The sequence below is a fragment of the Rhyacophila brunnea genome, unplaced genomic scaffold (genome assembly GCF_057557595.1).
Source record: "Rhyacophila brunnea isolate RB1 unplaced genomic scaffold, BYU_Rbru_1.0 scaffold_16, whole genome shotgun sequence".
Classification (NCBI taxonomy): Eukaryota; Metazoa; Arthropoda; class Insecta; order Trichoptera; family Rhyacophilidae; genus Rhyacophila; species Rhyacophila brunnea.
The window spans coordinates 2,239,891-2,265,051 of NW_028232816.1; the positions used below are offsets into that span (position 1 = coordinate 2,239,891).

General features: G+C 34.9%; 3 long non-coding RNA genes across 3 annotated transcripts; all 3 read right to left on the reverse strand.

Annotated features, from left to right (window-relative positions):
• Window positions 1-256: 256 nt before the first annotated feature.
• Window positions 257-6,348, reverse strand: LOC147074173 (uncharacterized). The gene is made up of 4 exons (XR_015070199.1): window positions 5,867-6,348; window positions 3,700-3,843; window positions 2,850-2,981; window positions 257-2,380 (listed from the first exon to the last, which is right to left on the reverse strand). It is a non-coding gene; the product is annotated as an uncharacterized LOC147074173 (long non-coding RNA).
• A 3,613-nt stretch (window positions 6,349-9,961) lies between these two features.
• Window positions 9,962-17,177, reverse strand: LOC147074174 (uncharacterized). Its single transcript, XR_015070228.1, has 3 exons — window positions 16,956-17,177; window positions 12,890-13,036; window positions 9,962-12,072 (listed from the first exon to the last, which is right to left on the reverse strand). It is a non-coding gene; the product is annotated as an uncharacterized LOC147074174 (long non-coding RNA).
• Window positions 17,178-19,722: 2,545 nt separating this feature from the next.
• Window positions 19,723-24,923, reverse strand: LOC147074175 (uncharacterized). The gene is made up of 3 exons (XR_015070205.1): window positions 24,658-24,923; window positions 23,457-23,612; window positions 19,723-21,697 (listed from the first exon to the last, which is right to left on the reverse strand). It is a non-coding gene; the product is annotated as an uncharacterized LOC147074175 (long non-coding RNA).
• Between the last annotated feature and the right edge of the window lie 238 nt (window positions 24,924-25,161).

The window sequence follows — 25,161 nt, forward strand, 5'->3', positions numbered from 1 at the left end:
ATATTAATTTGACCGTCTGGACTAGATTTGCCATATAATGTAAAAATCTAACGTACTTATGTTTATAAAATACACATGCAATTAGATAACTATGTTAATATCTTAGTAACAAATCGAGCGCTCCGGTTCGTAAAATATTCCATTTCGAGCGCTGACAAAAACGGATATTCGACAAACCAATCCTATAGCGACAAAATGTTATGTTACATTTTCAAAATTTTGTCAATTGTTTATTGAATAAAAGAAATGATTTATTACGATATATTTTTATTATTAAGAAAACAACTTCCAGTGTAAAATATGGTTATTTAATATTAAGTGTAAAAATAATAAAATTATTTGGTAAATATGTAAGTACCTATCTACTTTACAAAAACTACCTAACCACAAAGTCAATATAATAATATCATGGTTAATAAATTAATTGAAGAACTGTTTCTTTGTTCTTGATGGCTGGATGATGCCTGCCCCTTTTATCATTCTGCGCATAATTATCGCTAATTCATTTAATATTATTTTTCACAAAAGCTTCCGATATAACATATAGCAGTGGCGAAGAGTGGAGGTAAGCTGATAACATTCGACATCAATAGTGCATAATAAACTTTGTCAGTCGTACTTATTTGTTGTCATTGAAATGAGAATACAATTTGCAGATGGTGCTTGTTAGTTATACAAATTCAATTAGACGCTGGCCTGCAACAAGCCCGAAACGTAGAGGAAAGAAAGAAAAAATGGAAACCTAGGAATCTATTACGATATTAGCGTATCAAATTGGGGGAAAATTATTTACGGAGAAACACTGGACCTCGAACGAGCAGCCGGGAAAGACTACACTACACTATATTAATATGTGGCAGAATAGTGCACAACGACCAATTTGATTCCATTATTGGAATCAAAGTAATTTAGACGACGCTATCGTAAAAATAGTTTCAGTTAACTTAAGGCATAATAATTATGTTCCTTCACCAGAATGAGTCATTTTGTGTCTCTTCAACTTAGTAGATTCTATACAAGAGTAACTACATTCATCACATTTAAATGGTCTTTCACCAGAATGCGTCATTTTATGTCTTTTCAAATTACCAGATGTTGTACATGAATATTTACATTCGTCACATTTAAATGGTTTCACACCAGAATGTGTCATTTGGTGGGATTTCATATCACCAGATCGTATACAAGAGAAACCACATTGTTCACATTTAAACGGTTTTTCACTAGCGTGTTTCAATTTGTGTAATTTCAAGCAACTGGACCGTGCGGATGAATAATCGCAAGTCTCACATTTAAATGGCTTTTCACCGGAATGATTGATTTTGTGTTTGTTCAAGAAACTTAAATGATTACATGAGTAGTCGCATTCACTACATTTAAATGGTTTTTCATCGGAATGATTAATTTTATGTATTTTTAATCTATGCGATGTTATACATGTAAAAGTACATTCGTCACATTTATATGGTCTTTTCCCAGAATGAGTCATCTTGTGTAACTTCAGGCTACTAAATTCTATACACGCGAAACTACATTCAGTACATTTAAAGGGTCTTTCACCGGAATGGGTCATTTTATGTCTTTTTAATTTACATGACTGCTTGCAAGTGAAATTACATACATCACACTTAAAAGGATTTTCACCAGAATGCGTCATTTTATGGTACTTCATATTACTGGATGTTATACAAGAATAATCACATTCTTTGCATTTATACGGTTTTTCACCAGAATGAGTCAATTTGTGTATTTTCATTGAAGCAGACAAAGTACAAGAGTATTCACAATTGTCACATTTAAAAGGCTTTTCATTAGAATGATTCAATTTATGTGTTTTTAATCTACTCGATGTTATAAATGATAGTTTACATTTATCACATGTATATGGTTTTAAGCCAGAGTGAGTCATTTTGTGTTCTTTCATGTGACCGACTTGAATACATGAGTAATTACATACATCACATTGAAATGGTTTTTCACCAGAATGAATCATTTTATGTTTTTTCATATCATTACCATGTCTACTGGAGAAATTACATTCATCACACTTAAACCGTTTAAAACCCATTGAGGTAACCGTTTTTTTATGCAATGCTTTGTGGCGATTTAGTAAATTAAACGAATTAAAAAAAGCATAACAAATACTGCACACTAAATTATTTTCATAAAAATGGTTTTTTTCTAGACTTATAACAGCTACCAATTCTGAGTCAGATCGAATATCATTTCGTTTAACAGTCTTACACAAATCTGTCAACCTTTCTTTGTAATCCTTAAGTTCTTTAATGTTTTGTTTACCAAGGTATATGTCATCGTGTTGTTCTTTTACTTCTCGCATATCCTGGATCTCATCATTGACTGCGGTTCCAGCGGCGACGACCTGATGAAACCAAATATAAAATAAACTAAATTATCGACGTATGTTTATGTAGTACCTAAGGACGAAACTTAACGGGAAAAACAAATTGAAGAATATTTTAGAGGTTATAATATAGTGATGATACCAACAGGTTTTGGCGGGCATGGAGATCCCCTTTCAGTAAAGAAGAGGCAAGAGTTTTAGGCATTTGAATAAATAATTTGTAAATTTCAGAAGATCCCAAGATTTAAATACGTATCATATAATATACTGAGTAACTTTCTAATACAAAAAGGAATAAAAGGTAGGCAATAAAAATAAGTAAAAAACGGCTCGTATTATAGATCCACTAGTATCAGTTGTCCGTTGAGTGACGGCGTCACATGCTAACAATTGAGGTATCATTGAATACTTTTTATACTGCGATGAGCTTAGTTCTAATTTCGAACACCGGACGATTTATGATGCTGTAAATAGTGCTTAAAATTACATGATGAGAGGAACTTGGCTGAGGATCATCATAATTGAACGGAAGCATTGTGTCAAGAATAAACTCATCCTTGATTTGAGCTCTCTGAGAATCAGTTTCCGAATTTACAGCTCTACGATTTGTTACAGGTTCCTGAAAAAAATTATATTTTGTAAATGCATGTGCAAGTCTTTGGTGCATATCGCAGTGGTAGAATTCCATTCCCACTGCAAATACGCTGACCAAATAATAATTGGGTCACTCGGTACATCCTAACATATACTACTTCAAAAACGTAACATCATTCGAATCAAATAATACTAACTGGTCGGGCCAATTATCGTCTCCCTCACCCCAATATTTCCCTTCTATCTCGAATTCTTATTATTGTTGGAAGTCCAGACGTAACTAAATTACGAGTCATTGGCGGCGCTCGTAGCGTAAGGCGCTGGCCTTCCACCCGAGAGTTTTGGGTACGATTCCCGGTGAGGACACAATATTTATGTGATTTTCTCAAAGCCTGGGTGTTTGTGATTGTTAAAAAATACTAATAAACACTGCGTGCTGCGTCGCGAGACTGCTGTATTCCTACTGCGAGTGGGAGTGAGGAGGCAGCAGCTGTGCGTCCTCACTTCAGCTAGCAGTCGGAATACGGCGGTCTCGCGACGCAGCACTCGTGTGGCTTTGCTCTAAATTGTTGCACGAACTGCGATGCGTTCATCTAAAGAACGAAAAAATGCCTGAATTTAAATAGGGCGTATGTCCTCGTTTCTTTACTTACTTACTCCTAATCTTGCAACACACCAATTGGGAATATCTGCCATAGATTATTATTGCACGTCATTATTAAAATAAAATAAAATATAAGTACCTGATTATCCTTCGTCAATTCCACATAAGAGCTACTTGCTTGAAGGTCGTCAGAATTGACTGATCGCATTGGAAACTCATCTTTGATGTCGACTTGTTGAAAATCGGTCTCAAATTTTATATTTCCCAGGTTATTTGTAGGATTCTGAAAAGTCAATATGTACATTGATTAAATTAATAAATGTGTAAAAACTGGTCCAATTAGAACTCATATGCAACGCTTTGGATGCTACGCAACGATACCTATATCGTTGTTTTGATAATGGCTAGGAATGCTAACAACCATAATGCGTAAACAAAAATGCGTTTTATTAAATCAAACAATTGTATATTGTTGTTTTTAATTTTAGCCACGATTCCAGATTCTCGTCAATAAGACGACTTCTCAATTTACTCATAAGGTTCATGCTTGCAAAAAATTGTTTGCATGAATATCTAGAACCGAAAAGGTAAAGAACCGTCAATGCTAGTTTTTTAAACTTTACTGATCATACCTATGAAACAGAACCGCATTCAAGGGGCCAAAGAGCCGCGGTTTGCTGACCACTGGCCTAGGTTGAAATAAAACGTCATGGTTTAAGAATCCAAAAGACTCTTTTAAGATACGTATGTACCTACTCCACCCGCGGATAAGGTATCATCATCAGCCGGGGTCAATCCACTGCTGGATGAAGGCCTCCCCAAGCTTTTTCCAACTCTCTCGGTCCTGTGTCGTTCGCTGCCACCTATTTCCGCCGAACTTTATCAGTTCGTCAATCCAGCGGCTTTTAGGGCGACCCTGTGGCCGTTTCGTGCCCCTTGGGTAGCATTGGATGACGGCATTTGTCCAGCGGCCGTACTTTCTTTCGGCAAGCAATGTGCCCCGCCCATCTTCATTTCAGCTGTTTGGCAACGTCTATTACGTCACATACTCCTGTCTGCTTCCTAACTCATTCGTTTCTCTTACGGTCCTTTCGCGTGATGCCCAACATACACCTCTCCATGCCTCGCTGTGCGACTCTTAGCCTTTGGACATTTTTAGTGTTGAGGGTCCACGTCTCGCAGCCATACGTGGGCACGGGCAATACACATTGGTTGATCACCCTACGCACAGGTCATTCTTGAAGATACTATTCAGAGGTCCGAAAGCACATATAAGGTATACATATAAGGATAATGTATAAATCACCAAAATTATTCAATATTGCATTATGACACCAGAAAAAAAATAATATCTGTCAATACTAATGGAATGTGTACCTATAATTATTGTAATATGACCACAATAAGTAATGAGTGAGCTTGTGATAGGTACGTTGGTTCACGATGATTGGCATAATCAACATTCACATGGCTTGGATAGCTGTTCTGGATGCCGCCAAAGTGTGCGGCATCCAGAAGAGGAATATATTATATTCGCACAATAAAATAGTGTTATCATAGAGTTCTGCCAACATTGAAAAATATGAAATTCATATCGGAAATGGATGGTTTTTATAAATGATACACAACTGTCAGATGGTAGATTTTCACTATGGAAAGAAATCTCTCTCTATATTCTAATGCGTCAGTTACATTGAGCTACTTTACGAGCTGTAGGCCCACACGCCGGCGTGTAGCGTGTAAAGTTGACCGGCTTTCAACTTTTCTCGGTAGAGTGTTTACAATGTTAGCTTGTTCGATGATGACACTGGGCTTTACAGGCAGATTGTAAATTCGCCAACAAGCAGCTCGTAAAGTAGCTCAATGTAATTAACGCTTAACTTGTCTATAGATTATTAGGTACAAGTCGGTTATGGGGAAGCCAGGCGAGGACCGCCCTAATTGTCATAGCCGGTTTTGAGTAAACTTCATGAATTTAAGAATGAAAACATAACCCAACTTCACCTAACCTAAACTAACCCAACCTAACAAATAATAATCCAGTATATCGAATAATTTCAAAATTTGTTTGCCGCTGGCTTCCCATAACCGACTTGTACCGATTATTGTAATAACAATGAATAGGTAGGTGTTTCGACGGAAAATAAATTTTGTTCCTCTTTGCTGTTATCTGTAGGCCGCTCGGAAATATGTCTCCACGCGATGTTTATTATACAAAATGCATACACTGTTAATTACGCCTGAGGACACACATCTTAAAACAAACAATACTACGACGTACAAATATTCCGTTATGAAATACTAACCTCAAAAGTGTATCCGGCCTCGTCGGTGTCCTCTTGCTTTATGTAGGTAAGCAGCTGGCTGTTTGGATCATGATTCACAGGTACCTCAAACCATTGCTCCACTTCTGCAATAGGTTCGGAGTCTTCTCGTTCGCGTTTAATATCCATATTATGCATGCAATTGATCCTCAAGTTTATCGTTGCACACAGAACGTAACAGGCGTGACGTGACTTAGCATTTCACCAAAGACTAGAGTTGCCATCTTTTGAAAGTGGAATTATATTACAGAGCCTCCAAAATAATAGTATTGGGGGCAAAAATATAGAACCTAGGTACGCGTTGTCATCTGTTGAAAATGGATAAGTTTTTTGTTGCTCATGCCGGCGCTCCATTGGCACGCAAGTCAGACGATTAACAGTCTTCGGAGTACCCCAGGTCTGCGGATTTTTTAATCCGCAGACCAGGCTCGTTGGATTTCAAACATATTTGACATTTTACTCTCTGAGTTGCCAGACTTTGTCCGTCGATCACTATGCAAATCCGATTTAACATTAATACACGACCATTCGGACAAAGTGTTTATCTTTTCAAAGTGGAATTATAGTACAGAGTCTCCATATTTATATAATATAATATTATAATAGTATTTGGGGAAAAAATATTGTACCTACGCATTGTTATCTGTTGAAAATGTATAGGTTTTTTGTTTCTCACAAAAAAAATAACGGATTATTTGAAAAAGTCCGAGACCACTTTTTACTTAGGTACCTCTTGCTATCCAAAATGCTTACCGAAGAATTCAATAAATTTCATTTTACATCAAAGTCAACGGATTTTTTTACGTTTTTCGAGCAATTTTTTTCTCCAAATCTTCTTACATTGCGAAATTATTGTACTTTGCACCAATTTATCGAACGGAAATATCGAAATGTTAGTACTTTTTACATAATTTTTCCGATATTCAAAATTATAGTATTTTAAGGCGTCATATACCTGTTTTATAATATCGTACATGGTACGCGGACCAAAATTATAGTACAAATACTATAATTATAGTACGGTTGGCAACACTGCACGGTAGTCTAATCTCTTTGGTTGAAATAAATAATGGCACTCAAAGTTTATGGGTAATTCTACCAAGAATGAATTCAAAATGCACTTTTCCTTTCGCCTATCAAAAAAAGTGCAAAAATCGAAAAAATTTTAAAATAATAATAATAAATTTAAATATATAATTTTAACAAAAATATTTTTTTACTTACTCTATTGTATTGATTTACTATAAGGTAGAGTTAGGAGTTTTCGTTGTCAGTGTGTGTTTGCCTTTGGTGAGTGGACACGACGCCTGAAGATGCCGAAAGGCGAAACCCGGGTCGCGATAAACGACTTAAATGGAATAGTACAGAGCTTGAATCCATTAGAATTACGATTTTCAATTCAAAATCCCAAAATCACTCAAATCATTAAGATTTTATTATATTTGTATGTTTTGAAAATAAATACAGATTGTGGTTGGGCCAATTGTGGTCGTATTCATCCTTTTTTCCCACCTACCCTTTTATCATTTATTATTGTCGCAAGACAAAGATGACTAGCAGCAGGGGCGCACCCAGGGGGGGGGGGGCTGGCACCCCCCCAAAATATGAAAATCATCAGAATGATGTTACCCATTGAAATTTAAAGCCAATAAACTATACCTTGGGCTAAGACAAATAACACGGCAAAAAATGATCTCCGGCACCCCTTTTAGAAAAATGTCTTGGATTTTAATTTCGAAACACTAATGTCAAAATCCCTAATGAACTGTCAAAAAATTCTTGGTGTCCACTCCAATTCCAGAGTGGTGTAGGTCATGGCTGGGGAAGGCTGACAGGGCTCTAGCCTGGGGGCCCGGGCTGTGGGGGGCCCGGCGTGTTGCGTTGACCAGATAAGTGAGATAAACACGCATCATAAATTAGCTTTAATAGTAAAAAAAAGTATAATTGTCCAATATATTTTCTGATTATTATTATGTGTGACAGCTCCAGTAGATGTATTGAAAATCGCCAATAATTCTTTATATAAGTACCCTCAATTTGAACTAAAACACAATTTGAAAAACGTTAATGTAGTGTTTCACACTGCTTTGAATCTAAGCGGTGGATAGGGGGCCCGTCAAATACCCTAGCCTGAGGGCCCGTTTCAGGATGTGGGGGCCATGGTGTAGGTAGGTACACCGAGTGCAATAGACAAAAGACCGATAAACGAGATATTAGGCTGTGTTGTGTTGAGTAGGTTGTGTATAAGTTAAATGCAATAATACTTTTTTTTGTCCATTTTCAATTAATATTTTGGAACCTCAATATTACAAAACCAAAAATCTACGATAAACATTCGTCGAAAAGAACGACTACACCCACTACAGTCGGTGGTGGTGTAAATCAAAAGAACATTTTTTTCGGTGGAATTGGTCATAAATATTGTAGCTCTCCAGACCAGTGTTCCCCAAACTTTCGACATCTGTGTACCCCTTCTATAATTCTCGTAACACTGAGTACCCCTCGTCAAAGAAAAATGCATATAAGTACTTTAATAACAATCAAAATATATTTATATTTTCCTTTTGTAGTACATAAACAAAATAATAATAAACGAAAAATAAATTTATTCATAATAAAATATAAATAAAAGTTATATTATAAAAAACAACATTCATTATAATCAATGAGAAGGATGAAATTGTTTATGTTGAAACGACAGATCATCGTAATTTGGTTCCCTGGTTATTAATTTTAATCTGAGATGCGGTTCCACACCATGAAGTTGGAAAAGGTAAGATGTATTTCAGGAATTTCTCTGTTAAAACTGGATATACATGTTGCTTTTGCAACCTAAATGATGTTTAAGTACACTTCTTATATTTATTTTGCAAGAATCCGTCTGAAGGCAATAATTCCAACAATTGCTCTTCTTCCGCATGCAATAAACCTTCTAGCATGAATGTTGTATTAATGCTTGTTGCACCAGGCGCAGCCATAGCCCGGTGCTGCGCGTACCCCCACCAAACTCTTCCCGTACCCCATGAGGTACGCGTACCACACTTTGGGAAACACTGCTCTAGACCAAGCGGGTAGCACAGCCGATATTATTTGAAGAATGTTTTAGCATACTAGGTGCATATGTCCGGCATGGTCGCTGTTAGTCTCTTCCAATCCGCCAGTCGCTGATGATACGCTCAACGGTTACCGCCATTATGCCTCCAATTTAATAAAAACTAGGAGGAACTGTACAAATATATCGCCATGTATTGTGAAAATATGTAAAAATAATTATATGAAGAAGGAAAAGAGCCTATGGGACTAATTAACATTCTCCGCCTTGGCCCCCCCCCCAATATTACATCCTGGGTGCGCCACTGACTAGCAGTTACGGGTCATGAGACGATCGTGATTGCGAACATTTGGTCAGCACGAGTTACTTCAAAACAGCCAACGCGCGTAGGCCTGTTAACGCTATCGCGCTCTATCTGATACGTGAGAATGACATTCCGAACCGTGGGTGAGTACGTGAACACCGAACGGGCTCCGGCGGACGCCAGCCCTCTTAACTTAAAAAGGTCAGTGTCTGGTATCCTGTGTATAGACCCGTAATCTATCTATCAGCATGTAATAAACCGGGTACCTACCTACTTATATTCGAGTGACGTCATGTCCAATGAATTATGATCCGCTATTTATTGACGTGCTCACAATCAAAAGGTATGTGGAGAAATGGATATCGCAGTACAATATGCAGTAAGCTATTTACTAAGTTTACAATAATTTGAAACTCTGGTAAATGGATACTATTAGAGAATTTGTAATTTCGGTAATATATTTAATATCGCCGATCAATATGCTGACATGGATTGCGTTGTTTATCACCATAAATTGAATTGTTTGATGGGTATTTATATATGTCTGTATCTGTTATATTTTCATAGTTCTTGTTATCATAACAAGTGTCTGTAAAAATTTGCAAATTTTCTGCTAACCTATATAAAATGTAATAATTGTGTTTGTCTATTTGTAATTAATATTATTGATTGTATAATTGTGTAGGTATATAAAAATATATTTTGAGTGAGACAAAGGGAAAACCTATATAGAAAAATTCATTTTTTATTGGTTTCTATTACATTTCACAGAATATTTAAATATGACCACGAAAATACAATACCCATTATTTTGAAATCAATAGAATCTACACATAGGAATTCTGATAAAATCCACCCATAATCTCGAGGGTATACTTACAAAAAGCATTAGTTTATTAAAGCAAATTGTGAGATAATCACAAAAAGGACTTTTTTTTTCAAAAGCGTTCTCACACGTAGATATTTTATGATTTAAAAATATTTTTCTACGTTATAAAGAATAACCTTTTTGGCATATAAACATAGTTATATGTTACATAGATAAGTTGGATATTATATATTTAAAAAAAACAATGTAATTTTAACATGACTGCCGAATTAATGCATTATATCAGTAACTATATTAAAGAACGCTGACTTCAACGTAATACAATTTAGTAAATAATAAAAATTCAACTGTTATATTTCATATTATGATCCTAATAAAATCAAAGTATACAAAATATGTAAGTGACGTGTTATAATTATTTGATCCGTATAAGAACCAAAACTGTAGGTAAAAAAAATATTAGCTACCTTTTAGGCCAACAAAGCCTAATAATATTATCAACCTCTTCATCTGTAACACAATATCAACTTCGTTTTGTATCGCCAGCTTTTAATAGACAAACGTCGCCTATTTCAAATTTAAAAAAAATGGATACAATAGAATTGATAGAATAAAAAAGTAATTATATTGTGTTGGGTTTAAATGCCATTTGGATTTTTAGCAGAATGCGACATTTTGTGTATTTTCATTCTACTAGATTGTATACATGAATAATCACATTGATCACATATCAATCGCTTTTCACCAGTATGAGTCATTTTGTGTAGTTTCATTTTATAAGATGTTGTACTTGAGTAATCACATTGATCACAATTAAAAGGTTTTTCACCGGAATGAGTCATTTTGTGTATTTTTATTGTACTAGATGTAATACACGAGTAATCGCACTGAGTACAATTAAACAACTTTTTACCAGAATGTGTCATTTTATGTCTTGTCATGCCACCCGATGTTATACAAGAGTAATCACATTGATCACATTTAAATGGTTTTTCACCAGTATGAGTCATTCTGTGCAAGTTCATCAGGGTAGACGTTATACATGAGTAGTCACATTTGTCACATTTAAATGGCTTTTCACCAGAATGAGTCATTTTGTGTATTTTCATGTGATTAGATTTGATACACGAGTAATCACATTGCTCGCATTTAAATGGCTTTTCACCAGAATGAGACATCTTGTGTAATTTTATCGATGTAGATGTTATACACGAGTAATCACATTGAGAACATTGAAACAGCTTTTTACCAGAATGTGTCATTTGATGTCTTTTCATACCACTTGATGTTGTACATGAGTGATCACACTGATCACATTTCAATGGCTTTTCACCGGAATGACTCATTGCGTGTACCCTTAGTTGAAAAGATGTTATACATGAATAATCGCATTGGACACATTTAAATGGCTTTTCACCTGAATGAGTCATTTTGTGTACTTTTAGATGACAAGCTGCAGTACACGAGTAATCACACTGATCACAATTAAATGGTTTTTTACCAGAATGCGCCATTTTGTGAAGTTTCATTTTAATAGATGTTTTACATGAGTAATCACACTGGTCACAATCAAATGTCTTTTTAACAGGATTAACAATTATTTTGTTTTGTATTTTGGAATCTGATGGAATATCGTTACAATTTAATTCACTACGTTTATATGGCTGTACAATTGTATTTTCCGTTAATACGTGTTTATGTAACGCTTTGTGAATGTTTAATAAGTATAGCGATGCAAAAACATCAAAGCAAATACTGCACACAAAATTTTCGCTATAAAACAATTTTTTCTCTACCTTTATGACAGCTACTAATGAATTAGGATCGTCCACGTTAGATTTTATATGATAACGTTTATCTATGCGACAGACGGCATCTACATTAGTAATAGTTTCATATGTCACAAGTTCCCTTTTAATGTCTTGTACGTCAATCTGTATTCCAGCGCATGACTCTGGTACTTCTGTGATTCTCTTTGACAATCCGACACCAGCAGGAAACAACTAAAAGAACAAAAAGTATTGAATTAATTTAACGATAAAAACACAGGTTATAATATGTAAATTATACGTAAAATATTTCACCGTGCAACGGTATATTGTGAGCTTTCTTATCGGAAAGAGATGACCGTATACCATACAGTCTCCAATTTTATTAAATTCAATATGAACATTAATTAAATTTTCATAGCTGATTTTGCCAAAATTCATGAATTCAAGAATGAAACCTAACCTAACCTAATCTAACAAATAATCCCGTATATCGGCTATTTTCAAATTTTCGCTGCTGGCTTCCTGTATAATGTAAACTGACAAGAACCGTCTTTTATTTAGATATGAATGGTATGTCAGTACTATACGACACAGAGGTTGGACCGTCTTTAATATACCACGGCCATATATTTCCGATACATTTCACGGTGAAGTGTGATACGGTGTACTGCATACGCATTTATTATTAATAAGATAGGGTTTTTTTTACTAACATTTAAACTATCCTTAATTTGTTTGTTATATTTTTTATTGTGACCCTTGACTTATAGGTAGGTAATGGAGTTTTTACCTACTTTATTGTATTGATTTATTTAATTACCTAGAGTTAAGAGTGTTTGATGTAAGTGTGCGTTTGCCTTGGTGAGTATACACAGCGCCTGAAGATGCCGAAAGGCGAAACCCGGGTCGAAAAAAAACTACTTAAATAGAATAGTACAAAACTTAAATCCATTAGAATTCAAATTCTATCAAGTACATTCGGTCGAAGGTATTAATATTGGGTAATGCACATACTTTGTTAAAGCTTCATATAATATTGTGTATCTACCTGATTCACACGTCCATGGCCAAGATAAGAGCAGCTGGGTTGAGGGTCAACGTATTTGCTATGAGCCATCGTATCTTCAACAGACGAGTCGGTGAAGTCAATTTCCTGAAGGTTGGTCTCCGATTTTACTATGGGAAGGTTTGGTTTCTGAAAATAAATATACAATAGGACGTATTTAATCATATAGCAAATATTAAAAAAAAAAAAATCGTTCATGTTTAGGGTGCACCTAGTAAGTCAGTATCCATTTTAAGATTAGACATACGGCATAATGGCCCACATGCTCAGCGTAGGTCAAAATGGAGCTTTTATGGATTTTTCAGAGAATAACCCTGGACATTCCTTAAACGTTGTAGATAATCTATTTATATAATGTTGAAGCCTTATTATCCTTACGCGCGTTACCATGATCTTACTCCCTACTTCATTTATAGTTTGTCAATTTATGGCTACGGCCGTATGTTGTAACTTAACCACTAGGAAATGCCAATAGAAATGGCTTATTTCAAAAAAATACTACCTTATTATTAGGTCAATTATTATTATAAAGCAATCATTATTCGTAGGATGTTTATCACATTTGTATTGTCAAAAACATAGCTTATAATCAGTATCTTTAGAATTATCTTCAAATGTGTTAATCGTGCCAATTTTTTGAATAATAAAATGCCTAATTCTTGTAAAATTTGGAATCACAAAGATTATAAAATATATTTTTTTATCGTAAATATATCACTACTTTTCCAGTAACGGGCCAACGTTAATGACATGTCACACAGTTTCATATGTGTACCCGTCACATGGGCAGCAGTCATCGCCTCTCAATTTAAATCTTTTTAGAAAGAATCTCAGTGCTCCGTAGCCTACTGCAGTGGCGAAGCGTGGAGGTATGCTATTATTCGACATAAATAGTGCGCACTAAACTTTGTCAGTTTAACTTATTTGTTTTCGTTGAACTAAGAATACAATTTGCAGATTGTACTGGTTAGTTTTTAAAAATCAATTAAACTCTGTCTAGCCAAACCACAACAGTTTAGGTATGCTATGAGCGATCCGTTAAAATAGTGCAAACTTTTTCATTCATGGGTACCCATTAGTTTTCGTTGAATTAAGAATACATATTACACAATAAATGGTGTTGGTTAGTATAATCGTGTGTGAAATGTTCGTAGACAGTGACTTTTTTGAGGCATAATACACACGGTTATACGTTTGAGTTTCGGAAGACGCCGCGCCCGCCAAACCACTACGGCCGAGCACTAAGGCTTGACAAACCAAACCATAATCGATAAGAAATATTCTACTACCTACATTTATAAATTATCCAAAATTATGCATGATTTAATCGCATAAGCAGGGCTTTCTTGTAATGTAACACGGTGGAACGGCGTTCCGGCACCTTTTTTCACGGTAGTTTTAATGTTTCAAAAGCAATTAGACGAAACAATATTCGCGCTTACATAGTACAAGTTAATTTTCCTGGATTATCTCATATGAAAAAACATATCCTGAAAAACTATCTCGTTTGATATACCTACGTATTCATCGAATTATATTACCATTTCTTCCAGTGAATGTGAACGCGAATTTTCGCAAATGAATCTAATTATTACCCCATTATCAGCGAACCAATCGAACGTGTGACCCATTATAAATATTTAGGTACATGGGTCAATGAGAAATGGGACCAATCTCAGGAAATAAAAACTAGAATTGAGATCGCTAGGAGCGCCTTTCTCAAAATGAGACGCCTCCTTAGCAATTGAGATCTTAACCTAGGTCGGAAGCTCAACCAAGATATCTCACGGAGACTTGAAGCTTTCGAGATGTGGCTGGGAAGGACCGAGAAGTTCTACGTAGTATCAAAACCAGGAACCTACACTACCTCAGCCACATTATGAGAGGACAAAAATACAGCATTCCCCAAATTGTCATTCAAGGAAAGATCAATATGAAGCGTAGCAGAGACGGTGCCGCATTTCGTGGTTTAAGAACCTCCGTGATTGGTACGAGTACAGCTTCACTGAACTGTTCCGGGTAGCAGACGACAAATATAAGATCGCCTTGATGGTGGCCGACCTCCGGGAGAATGGTACAATAAGAAGAAGAAGAGCTTCGTTGAAGACCAAAACAGTTTCGGTACTTTTGTTCATCAAACTCGTCGGACCACCTTTGACACTTTTCGATCATATTAAAATACGTTGATCGGTGGTTAGTCAGTGGAAGATATTCGGCCATAGACTCTCACTAAGTCGGCTCGCACATCGAAACTCATCTCGCCTAAAAACGTGTCGAATACGTCGATGTGACGTCATCGTTGTTTGACGAAACAACATAACACGTGTTGCCAAATGGAGCTTCGCAGATTGACCGAATGCAACTATTTCGTCTGAAAAAAACATCTGGCTGTTGCATTCGACATGTTGCATCCTTCTCGGGCTCCGAGTCGGAGGGTCGAAGTCACAAAGAAACACCTACGAATTGGTCATTCCTATACCGGCTCGCTATACGTAAATATCAATACGTTTCGAAGGTTACGCGCGACTGTCGCTAGATATATGTGCGAGGTTGTGTCATGCAACACTGGCCGCCCGTTCTCGGAAGTTTTGATGTATGGCTGTCAGGCACACGAGGCGAGTTGTGATGTGCGAGCCGGCTAATAAAAGGAATCGAGACAATTTTCCAGACGAGAATTGGACTGAACTTTGGAAAACACCATTGCCACCACAAAGGGGCTGACAGGGCTCTAACCTGGGGGATTGACTAGATAAGTGAGATAAACGCAAATCAGAAATTTGCTCTAATCGTAAAAAAAATCGCCTCCGGCGCTAATATCCTTCAGGCGTATTAACATTTTAAAATATGTGGTTGTGTAATTGCATTTTTGGTTAATGATTGTTAATACACTGAATACCCTTAATTTTACCTCGAACAGCATTTGCAGCAGCGAACGCTACTAGGTATATAGCGTCACACTGCCTTTAACCTTAGTGATAGGTAGGGGGCCCGCCAAAGATCCTGGACTGGGGGACCGTTTCAGGATGTGGGGGCTTTGGATATCACTATAAGTATCTATACTTTTATTCAAATGTATTATGATGTTTTTACAAAAACTTTAGTTGTTTATTTGTATTAATGTTTGTTTGTTTAATTATTCCGTGTCCGGAAACTTGTATATATGCAGTTCGCCGTAACGCACTTCTCTGTGAAATGTTGTATCGCAAATATATGGCCGTATATTAAAGACCGTCAAATTTATTTGGGTCGTATAATAGTAGACATTTTGAAGTTCAATAAGTGCGTTCCGGCACCTTTATTTTTCAAAAAAAAAGCCCTGGGCATAAGTAGGTAAGTATATATATTTAATAGATACATGAATATGTTTACTACTATGGCTTGAAATGGGTTTAAATGAATTTTAAAGTCTAATAAACTTTATCTACACATTGCCACTGTTAGATCAATGAAAACAAATACGTTTGACTGACATAGTTTAGTGAGCACTATTTATGTTGGATCTTGGCAGCCAACCTCCACCTTTCGCCACTGGTGGCCTGTAAGTAGGTCCCTATTTTTGTGATTTTTTTACTGACAATAGTAGGTAATGGAAGACGTAATGTTTCGAATAAATTAATTTCCCCGTTATTGATCCTGTGGCGATGTTATATAAGAGGCCATCCATGGACTGAAACCGTATGCGGTTTAGATCCGTGTGCCATATGATTTTTGTTCATGAAAATATATTTTCACTAAATTTGTAAGTGTAAGTGTATGGTATAAACGGATACGATCAGATGCTTATAATATAGTTTGTGAAAATATATTTCCAAGAACAGAAAAGATAAGCTTAGCATGGCACACGGTTCCAAGCCGCATACGGTTTCAGTCCATGGATGGCCTATAAATGTTGTTCCATAGCTGTATTGTATCTTCCTTTATATTATACAACCATTTTTAAATGTGTATGTCTACAAGACCTTTGGATTCAATGGCACAGACTTAGATTATAGAAAAGGCACAGAACAGGAAACGTTAACTCATTATAAATACGTTTTGAAAAACTAACCTCGCCGTGAGCAATCTCTTCCTTTATGCAAATGTTAATAGCCGAGGTGTGTGTATGCAATAATGGCACATCAAACCACTGGTGCCCATCTGTTTCAGCTGCAAATTCATTTGGTTCGCGTTTGACATCCATCTTATGTAATATTATTGTTATTAAAAGCAAAAAGGATACCTAGTGTCACAAAATAATCTTCAATGACAGGCGTGAAAATAGTAATAAACTGACCATTGACACAGTGTTGCCATCTTTTCAAAGTGAAATTATAGTACAGAAACTCCAAAATTATAGTATTTGGGGAAAACATATATTACGCGTTATCTATTGAAAATGTACCAGGTTTTTTGAAACAACAGAGTATTTGAGAAACTCCGAGACCGCTTTTTATGTAGGTACCTCTTACTACCAAAAATGCTTACCGAAGAATTCAAGAAATTTCATTTCAAACCAAAGTCAAGGGATTTATTTATGTTTTTCGAGCTTTTTTTTCCCAAGTTCTCCAAATCTTCTTATATTGCGAAATTATAGTACTTTGCACCAATTTATCGAACGGAAATTTCGAAATGTTAGTACTTTTTACATATTTTTTCGTATATTCAAAATTATAGTATTTTGGGCGTACTATACCTGTTTTATATCGTTCGTAGTACGCGGACCAAAATTATAGTACAAAATACTATAATTATTGTACGGTTGGCAACACTGCATTGACAATACTTTTGGTGCTTTTATTGCCATACTTGTAATTAATAAAATATATTATTATAATATATTACCTATGTAGATTGCTGTTTCGTTGTTACGTCCCAAAAAAAGATTCTCCAACCCATTCGGTCCCAACCACTGCTTTTTAGAAGGTAGGTAGTCAGTGTCCAAACATATTTAAATGAAAATGATAGAAGTAGGTACCTACTGAGATATCCCGGGTCCTGTGGCTAGCTCGGGATGTTGGTAGGACCCGGGATTCACAATAATTTAATAATAAATAGAAATAGGTAGTAGTAAAATGAAAAAGTCGTGATTGATTCGTTCAGAGAACATGGTTTTTATATTTTGGCTTTATCGACACACCATCAATTCACAATATTATTCTTACACTTTTCCGTCACTTAATATTACTGCTTAATCTCTAATTCGCTTTAACTTTAAACTTAATTCTCTATATCCGTTTCTCTAACTAATTTTTTTTCACGCCCATGCGTGGTTATGTCGTTTCTTTTTACTCTCCGAGTCTTGGGGCCAATGCTGCCTCTTTCAATGGCGACCCTCTACTCTCCTTTTTTCTATCGAACATTGTTGGCATCCTTCCCTTACATACTCCTTGTTATTAAATACCTTTGACTTTCGTCTCTTTTATTCGGCAAATCACATTCTTCGCTGACATACTATTATTATAATTAGATACCTACAATTCTCACGTGCTAAGTACAGGTTGAATATTTTGACAGTTTATCAAGGATTTTTGGACGTACATATGTACCGTAAAACCCCCTAACTTCGCCAAGTGACCCTAACTTCACCTAAATCAATTAAACACTAAAAACTCATGTTTTTACTATCGCACCACTTTAAGCCACTAAGGCGATTTTAAAGATAATATTCGTCCTATCAACACACAATTTTCAAACCGCCATTATGTTTGCCGTGTTTGTGTTAGTACCTACCGTTTTTTCGAGTCCGGTTTGAAGAGATTTTTTCGGAATACCTCTGAAATTTTGCTGATTTCTACGAATCTTGTAAAGGGAGGTTCTTCATATTTTTAATATAGTATAGTGATATAGTCTGCTTGACAAATGTAACGTGCGATTTCCGATATTTATAATAAAACATCAATTATTTGAGTATGCAATGTCAGGCTATGTTTTGTGAACTACTTGTTCCTACACTTCCCCTGGCTTTAGGGTTGTCACAAAAAAAACGATTTTCTTGAAATAAATGTGTTTTTTTTTATTTTTATGGTTTTTAGACTAAAAACTATTCATCCTTTGAATCACCAGTTAACAATTTTTCTCATATTTCCTTTATTAAAAATTTACTATGTAAATCAATACATAAAAATGATACTGTAATGCTTTGGGTTTTGGCAGCCCTAGCGTAAATTGGTAGGTTGTATGAAACAGTCATTGAAGTGATTCCTATCTTCGCCAACGTAGATATTTCTTTAAAATATGTCAAATTGTCTCTAGCATAAGACCTGAATTTGCTTAAGGTCATTTTTTAATAGATTTCGTGAGTATCCATAGACAATAATTTTTTAGTGGACCTACTAAAACACATTAGGCGAAGTTAGGGAATCGTGCAGTAACTTCGTCTATATAAAAAATAGTGATTTATTGTATTATTTAGTATGAAAAGGGTGTTACTTCAATATAAATAATAATAAACACTATCATTGTGCATTACATAATGTCTATAAGACTTCATATTGGTGGATATTGTGGTGGCAAAACGACTTTATGTTAAAAAACCGGGCGAAGTTAGGGTGTTTGACGTACCCTTATTGTTGACTAGGAGGTCAGGTGGCATGGTTATACCTAATAATTAATTTAATCTATCGGGAGAGGCACAAAAATCATGGGTGTGACAATGCCTAGGCACGCAGAATAATATTATTTTCAATAACAATCTCTATGACAAACATTACATTTTAAGATAGGTGGTATATAATGTTATACTAAGGCGTAAGGTACCTACTTTGCGGGAAATGGCAAGGGACTGGACACAAACTCGAATCGAGGGGTAGGTAATTGGACAATCGGCACATTATTTTCAAACACATTTATTTCGGTAATAATAAAATACACATTCTACAAAGCACATTCATTGTATAATTTGTTATACAATATACCTACGCAGTAAAGGAATGGATTGTTATTTTCTTATTGAAAGAGGTTCCAGATAATAACATTGTCCATTGGGGGTACCTAGTAGGTATTTATTATTTTGGAAAAAACGTTGTCAGCATAATGTCACATCGCGGAGCGGCAATGGATGTTCCGTGAATTTATCAAAACAGTACCTAGCCAAAACAAGGTAGTATTGTTTTATGTTTGATTATTGGACAACATTTATGCAAAGTAGGATATAAGAATTCAGCTTTCTAACATTGTGCCTGACATCAAGAAGATTTGCAATTCAAGTACCCAAGACCGTCGAAGACATTAAGAAACTCATTCACTCATTTTTTTAAATACGTGGTAAGACGTGTCATCACACTGTTCGCAATTTGTATCCGTCTTTTGGTAGGAATATAGGAGACTTAAATTTTTTACTTAGGAACAAACGTGATTTTTAAAAAAACAAGTAATACCTAATTCTCACGTTAAATGTCTCAGATTTTTTAAATCTTTCGGTGAAGAGGTATTTTATTGTATTATTTGTATAATTTATTGAGTAGACGCGGTATTTTTTTTAAATACAAATATTTCCACTTCCTACATATTGCAAGACTCTGACATAACTCTAGAAATGTAAAACATTTATAATTTTAATATAAAGAATTTTTCGGCACGGTGAGCCGTTTGATATAACCATATTTAAGCATTATGTAGATCTACATTTAAAATATTCGGATTCGAAAGGCTGTTTTTACGAATATGACCCATTTTATGAATCTTCAACGAACTGAATCGTGCAGTTTTGTATTCACATATGGTACATTGAAATGGTTTTTCACCACTATGACGCATTTTGTGTTTCTTTAAGTCATATGACTGTATACAGCTATAGTTACATTGATCACATTTAAAAGGTTTTTCACCACTATGAACCATATGGTGTATCTTTAAAGAACACAATTGTACACATTTATAATTACACAAATTGCATTTGAAAGGTTTTTCACCGCTGTGAACCATTTTATGGATCTTCAAGCTATTTGATTGTGAGCATTTATAATCACATAAATTGCACTGATAGGGTTTATTTTCACTGTGAATAATTAAATGTTTCCTCAAATAAGCTGCGGACTTAAATTTGCAATCACAAACATTGCACTTAAAGGGAGATTCATCACTATGAACTATTGCATGTGCCTTTAAATAATTCGTATTTGTGCATCTGTAATCGCATAATTCGCATTTAAGAAGTTTTTCATTGTTATGAATCATCTCATGTTTTTTTAAGGTACTAGATTGGATGCATTTGTAGTCACAAAGCTTGCACATAAATGGTTTTACTCCACTGTGAATTAAGCTATGTGTCTTCATCGTACTTGCCTGTATGCACGAGTATTCACATGATTCACACTTGTATGGTTTTTCACCGGTATGAATCATTTCATGTCTCTTAAAGGTAACTGAACCTTTACATTTGTAATTACAAAATTTACACTTAAGACTTTTTCCTTTTCTGTGAATCATTGCATGACTTTTGAAGTCTCTAGAATTTTTGCATTTGTAATCACATATTCTGCATGATAGCGTTTTATATTTAGTTGAACTGCAACCAATTTGGTTCTTATCCAGCGTATCATTACCAGTAAATGAAACCGCATGAGTAGATTTGTGATTATTTAAAACGTATTTAGCTGGGAAAAGGGCAAAACATACGTTGCATATAAAATTTCTATCATAAAATAAGGCTCTATTCAACTTGAGACAGACCACTTTCTCGGAAGAATCAGTTATTTCCTTTTTAATGTCAGATACATGAATTTGAATTTCATTGTTATCTACGTCATATGGAAGTTTTACACGCTGGATAGACTTCTTATCAGGAGGCATTAACTGGTCGATATAGTTGATCTAAAAAGAAAATATTATATAATATTATTTCAGATGCAAAAAAGTCAGGGCCATAATATTGTATGTAGGACTTACAATACAGTATGTAGGTAGCTGACAAATATTTATCAGATGTAAACTATTGTATGTGGGACATACAATTGCTTACCTCCAAACTAAAAGTGGACATGCCATATAATCTAAATGATTAACTTATCTTCTATGTACCATGGACATCCCAGAGTTTACCACCATGTAGAATTGAATAGGTACGCTGATACAAAAAGACAACATACTTAAAATATGAGCATGCGATATTTACTTATAAACAACAGATATACTTAAATTTACATAATTTGAAACATTTCATGCATTTGAACATTGGAAAAAATCATTTTCTAGAAAAAATACGACACCCGACGGAACATGAATTTGCTGAATAAATTAATACAATAAAGTAGGTAAAAACTTTATCACCTACATATTATTAAGTCGAGGGTCACAATAAAAATATAAAACAAACAAATGGTGAATTGTTTAAGTGTTTGTAAAAAACCCTACGTTATCACTAATAATCGATTAATTACAAGATAAAAAGAACTTTTTACATACAACGTTTTTAAATTTTCTGTTGAATTATATAAACTTGACTAGACTAGCTAAAACGATCAAAAAAAATTGTAAGTACTTGATAGAAATAATACTGAAATGTCATTTTGATTTCCATAGTAACGCACGTATATATTAATAATTTAGTTGATAGGACACCAGACCCCTAGCAACCAATAATGGTGTCGAAATAACTTTTCATACAAAATAGAATTAACTGAAAATGAATTCAATTCTACTTAAAGATGGCTAAAAGTATTAAAAAATGCATTGGCATCGTGTTCTGATATATTCTAAAAGTTTCGAATGTCTAGTTAGTCGGGAAGTTAGTTAAAAATCGATTGCAAGATTTGTACCGGACAAAGAACTACCGGACAAATAAGAATACGAGCTAAGAAAAACGTTGTAAAATCATCAAAACCCTAATAATAGATCATTAGATAATAATCAATATATACACATAAAGGCATCATTTTATCGATTAGTTGGGTCGTTACAACAAGCTAGAAATTTTCTTAACCTTAACTGAAATGTAATGCCCACCAATGACTTTCACACAAAATTATGGTGATTGAAACTGGGACATGAAAACCTTTGTTTCATTCGATAAAAATAGAAAAAAATACAAAACGTCCGTATCACAGAACAGATAATAAATAGAATACCGATAGGCTATATTCAATACGCCGCATGTTGGTGCAGGGTTTTTGAATGTGTGAATGTCCTACGAAAATGAAGCACGAATTATACACGTGCAAATGCAGACATTAATGAGCGTAAATGCTTAAACCGAGAGTAGTTCTCAGTATTCGACGTACTACGTATTCTTGACACGTGTGTAAGTTGAACCCGGATTCTTCCTTACTCGAGTCGGTTACCTGCTATCGCCTTACCCGTTAAGTATTTCAGTTCCCATTATTTCTGAGTTCACTGGTCCGTATATTGTACAATATTATTCAACGTTTTTGTTATGGTTTTAGGTCAAAGTTGAAATAAAAAATAGACATAACCATGACGTGCATTATAATTTGGTTTTCATATCCTTAGTCTGATACTAATAAAATTATTGGGTTAATTTTAAAAACAATGATGAGTGTCAAGTCTTTTTTCCCACGAGACTTCCTTTTTTTTTAATTGCTAGCTAAATTTAGATAATATAATATGTACATACCTGATTAACTGGCGGTTTCCAATCTGAGTCAGAGCAGCTGGGTTGTGGATCTTCATAACTGAACGGATGTATTTTACCTTCAACAAACTCGTGCTTGAATTCAAGTTTATGTGAATCAGCATCTGATTTTATATTGATCAACTCCATTGTGGGTACCTGAAAAAAGCATATTATACGATAATAATTCTATATTTTAAAAGTACATTTTAAATATCTTCAAGAAAGGGAATCTCAAAAAATTCTTTTGAACTCGCTTTACCATAACGTCGTATTTTAACTGATTCGGGGTCCAAACAACGAGCCACTCTCGAGCTGGCTTAGAACTTTATGAAGGATTTTTATTATCATAACATCGTTATCTAAACCTCCATTTCAATCGTGTGATATAACAATATTCTACCCTCTCTTACACCTCTCAAGCTCATTTAAAATTTCTGTGACTTGAGGCATAATGTGACAGTAGGTAGGTACCTATATTCGTTGTCGTACAGGCAGAAGTCACTAACTCCCAAATACACAGTTCTGAGAGCAATGTTTTGTGTTTTTGTTTTTCTTAAAATGGTTGTAAAATCTTTATTTTTTGAGTTCTTCATTACTTTTATTTTTGTATATGTTCAATAATCTTAAATCGTGACTTATGCCAGTCAAGCAACATTAAATTTTTACACAATGAAACTGGATTTAGTGACTTCTGCCTGTACGCACACTATATTTATTATCTTAAAATAGGAAATCGTAAATAGGTGAAAGCGTAAACAATAAATATAAAGAGCCTTCCAGTGCTACTATTCATACACAAGGCTGCTACCGGTGGCTATCGAGGGAAGTTTATCATTTGTATGTACCTATGTTACCTACAATAAGTTAACCGTCTGAACTGTCTTGGCTGTGTTCATTTTTAGAGTGAGGTAGACAGTTTTGACAGCTAACTTATTGTAACAAGTATAATTCAAAACACGATAAACTGCCCTCTATAGCAGCCTTGTGGGTAGAATATATACCTATGCCAGTATCCTGAAGACATACCTGGTAGGTAGAGTTGGAACATGCAATTATGAATTAGTCTTTGGATGGATTTTAATTTTAACGTTTGATTTAACCTACATTCATCGCTACTATACTCATGTGTGTCACCACAATGTCTGTTCAATTGATCAGATAGGTGTGTGAATTTATTAATTATAATTATTAACACTCATACCTCAACATTGCAGCTGGAATCATCGGCTTTCTCTTGTTTTATAATACGAATGGCGTCTTGGCTGTTTGGATGCAATATTGGTACCTCAAACCAAAGCTGACCTCCTGTGTCAGTATTGGATTCATCTGGTTCACGTTTTATATCCATAATGTTGGAATTTACATGAAAATTGTTGAACGGAGCGGAAGAAATCTAATGAATATTTTGCAATATAAGTATCGGTAAACTTCACTGGCAGCCGTGATTATAGACACGTGCCCATAGACAAAATATGTAATGTCTTTGGAATTACATTTGGATTCGGTTGCCAGTTTAAAAATTAACAAAATATAATCTAGCACAAATGAGCGATCGATACCTTAAATTAATTATTATCGTAATATTACCTAATAGATAGTATTTTACCAACGAATTGTATCAACGAAGACAGTAATCTATATTTAAACGCTATGAAGGAAATAAGGAAAATAGTGTTACCTATGTACCGATAAAACTAATATTTTC